The 4,042-nt window shown below is 38.9% G+C and overlaps 1 pseudogene; it reads right to left on the bottom strand.

Annotated features, from left to right (window-relative positions):
* Positions 1 to 839: 839 nt before the first annotated feature.
* On the bottom strand, positions 840 to 2,294 carry LOC150018639 (glutathione reductase, mitochondrial pseudogene; annotated as a pseudogene).
* Positions 2,295 to 4,042: the final 1,748 nt, after the last annotated feature.

The raw sequence follows: 4,042 nt of genomic DNA on the forward strand, positions 1-4,042 counted from the left end.
AAATTTCAAGGAACTAACTTGACCAAGGTCAGACAGCTAGAAAGCAGCAGGACTATGATGAATACAAACCTAGGTGTATCATGCTTTAATTCTTGCTCTTACCACTGCCTTTACCATGCTATAGAACCTGCAAAAGGTAGATGGAGCAAGGCCAATGAAATTCTCAATGGAAACCTTTTTAGGAGCATGACTAAAATTTTGTCCTAAAAAAACAAGTAGGTAAAACTATCAAAAATATTTTTGAAAATTAAGCATTTCTTAGAAGGAAAGACAGTAGTGTTATTTTTAAATTATTGGAAATTGTTTCCAAAAAAATAAAATGACAAGAACACATGCAAAAACTGAAATCTTTCATTGAACTATGAACTCTTAGCTTAGAAAGGGACTTCTGAAGTATCTGATCCCTCTCATCTGGATTCACCTCTAAAATGTCCCTCACTTATGTGACCAGCATCCTCAAATCTATCCCAAGTTTGATGTTCATATTTAAATAATGCAATGCCCTGGCTGGGTAGCTCAGTTGGTTAGAGCACTGACACAATATGCCAAGGTTGCAGTTCAATTCCCAGTCAGGGCACATACAAGAAGCAATCGATGAATGAGTAAATTGGTGGAACAAGTCTCTCCTCCTCCCTCCCTCCTTTCTTCTCTCTCTCTAAAATCAACTAATAAAAACAATTAAATAATGCAAGTGCACAGAGTCTTTTTTGTTGTTGTTTTTGAAGTCAGTACTGTGCTCTGCATGTTACCAAGCTGCTTCAAGGATGAGACCTTTCTCTAGAAACATATAACACAAGAGGCTTCTCTCCCTTATTTTATTCTTTCTTTTGTTTAAATGATTAAAAAGTATTTGTTGTTTTCATAAGATGATCTTTGTCATCAGTTTGAACCCTCAGTTTGTTTAGATACAAGCCCCCAGAATTTGGTCCCACCCAGCAGCCCAGGGCAAGCAGTCAACATCTGGAATCATTGTCAAGGTGGGTTTCCCACCAGGACCTGAAGCATGAGCACAATTTCAAGTGGGAAGAAGTCTTTTGAACTTCCTTGAGCTGCAAGTACTTCAGGACCTTTATGCCAGCATTCTCTAGCTCTTCACTGCAGTTGGAACTGGTTATTGAATCAAAATGTCTAAGTACCTTATAATGCTGTATTGTGAGCAGAAAGGATCCCACCTATCTCCAGAGTGATGCACCAACAATGACACTGAGGCTAGATGATTCTTCCAGTTGAAAAGAAAATCCATCACTGGTTATTCCTAGGTTGGCACCGGGAATCTGGCCCTCCTGTGGATGAGGTGAGAGCATGCCACCTGTTGCAATCAGGGTGTGAGGAGAGATGCATTTTTTTCCCTTTGACCTCTAATGTGGGCTTGGCATCACATGCAAATGCCACATGGCCAGAGATGAGTTCTATTTGGGTGGCCAAAAAGTTAACCTTTTTTTGTTTGTTTGTTTTATTTTCTTCTTTAGTAAGATGGCTCTAGTTGTCTTTAACTTCATTCAAAATAATTTTTTTCGATGGCATTATGATAGCTTTCATATCAGCGTGCATTTTTAAAGAAAAACTCACCAAAATTGGTAAATTTTGTGTAGCCATGTTAATATTGAAGACGGAAGAAAATATGCAACATTTTCAGCATATTATGCTTTATTATTTCAAGAAAGGTAAAAATGCAACTGAAATGCAACAAATGTGTCAAAAGCGGTTTGTGAAGTTTCATGCTGGAGATTTCTCACTGGATTATGCTCCATGGTCGGGTAGACCAATTGAAGTTGATAGCAATCAAACTGAGACATTAATTGAGAACAAGCAACATCATATACCACATGGGATATAGCCAACATACTAAAAATACCCAAATTAATAAAATTATTGCTGAAAATGAAAAATGTATCTTTTATTTTATGGTTAAAGCTAAACAGACTTTTTGGCCAACCTAATAAATAGGCCTTGGTTAGATTATTTTGATAGATGGTGTTCAGGCAGCTTACATAGGCATCTGAATTTACTATCACAACTTTGAAAGTTATAATCGGCATGACCATGCATGCATTCAGAGTGGAGAGCTGTGTTCCTCCTTAGCTTTTTTGGGTATACATCCAACGTTCATGTAAGTACTGTCCAGCTCGTGGCTCTCTACCATGGGGACCCTGGGGCCCAGCTCATCAGGCCGGCACTCAGTAGCCAGCCCACTGGAGCCAGGGAAGATCACCAGGTAGCCCAGTGTGCCTGGGCAGTGGCAGGCCCTGTGGCTGCGGCCCCTTCCTGCATGCCACTGTGCAGACAAGGACCATAAGCAATTTTTTAAAGTAGGAAAATAGAGCTTAGCTCTATCAGTTTTTAAATGTATAAAAATAAATATTAATACATAAAACCTACACAGCATTTACTGAGAGCTTCTAAAAACAGTTCTAAGTGCTTTACAGAGATATATTAATTAATTTGTCACAACAACCGTTTGAGGTGCATGTACATTTAGTGTCCCCATTTTGCAGCTAAGAAAATTAAGGTGCTGAGATTAAGTAACTTATAGAGCTGGCGAGTGATAGAGCTGGTATTTGAATTCAGGCAGTCTGACTGTAGATTTGGGTTTTTTAAAAATCAATTTTGGGTTTTTAATCACTTCCCTCCCAACAAACAAACTAGATAACAAACAAACAAAGCAAAGAAAGAAAAAAATGGTTATTAAATCTCTAGGAAGGAGGCTGTTTAAAAGTAACAAAAGATAACATAATGGTAAAAACAATATGTTATAGTAACAAAAAAATGTTATTCTGTACCCCAGACAAACCAAAATCAATGGAAAGCAACAAATAGGAAGAAAGCAATTAATTCACATGAAAATTAACAAGAAAAAATATTAAATGGCCAAATAGAGAGGTGAAACAGGACATAGATTATTTCCAAAAAAGAAATACGTGTAATCCGGCTGGTGTGGTTCAGTTGGTTGGAGCACCGTTCTGTGAACCAAAAGGTCATGGGTTCGATTCCCACTTAGGGCACGTACCTTGGTTAGTAGTTCAGTCCTGGTTAGGACAATGGATCAATGATTCCCTCCCACATTGATGTTCTCTCCTTCTCTATCTCCCTCTTTCTTCCCCTCTATAAAATCAATAATCATGTCCTCTGGTGAGGATTTTAAAAAAGGAAAAGAAAGAAGTACTTGAGAAAAAAATAACCTCATTAATAACTAAAGAAATACAAGCTAAGCCAATGATAATATTGTTTTCCCGATTGAATTAAAAAAAACGCACACACACAAGTCGGTGACGTGAGTGTACTCCAGGCATGAAACTCTGTGCCCTTTCCACATACCTTGCTGTGTGCAGTTCTTCATCTGGCCTGCTCCCAAGTCATACCATTTTGTAATAAATTGATAAACAGCAAGTTTACATAAGAATTCTAGGAACTAATTTCGAAAGATGCAGGCTCCAACCTCCAGGCATTCCAGCTCCAGGAGATTTCCTGATCTTCTACTACAAAACTGGGATGATGTAAGACCAGGACGATGAAAACCAGGAAGACACACACGGGGCCATCACATGACCCATTTTGAGGTCCTTATCAGAATAGACTATGCTGGTTTGCATGTAGAGGATTTTTCAACCTCCTCCACTTGATCTCTTTGTTCTTTTTTCCCTCTTCCTCCTCATAAAAACCTCTGCCTGCGCTGAGATGTTTAGATGGTCTTTAAGCCCTGGCCAGTGTGGCTCAGTTGGTAGAGTGTCGTCCCATTAACCAAAAGATACTGGGTTTGATTCTCAGTCAGGGCATATGCTTAGGTTGCATGTTTGGTCCCTGGTTGGGATGCATATGGAAGACAACTGATCTCCCTCCCTTCCCCTCTTTCTAAAATTGATAATCATGTCCTCAGGTGAAGGTAACAACAACAAAAAAGATGATATTTGGGACAAGAATCCCCCACCTTCTCAGGCTGCCAGCTTTTACATATACACACACAAAATACCAAACCACAAAAACAAAAAAGCCTCTATCTGATATCAAACTATACTATAAGGCCATAGTAGTCAAAGCAGCATGG

Source organism: Furipterus horrens, unplaced genomic scaffold (genome assembly GCF_987537825.1).
Source record: "Furipterus horrens unplaced genomic scaffold, mFurHor1.1.pri manual_scaffold_2, whole genome shotgun sequence".
Lineage (NCBI taxonomy): Eukaryota > Metazoa > Chordata > Mammalia > Chiroptera > Furipteridae > Furipterus > Furipterus horrens.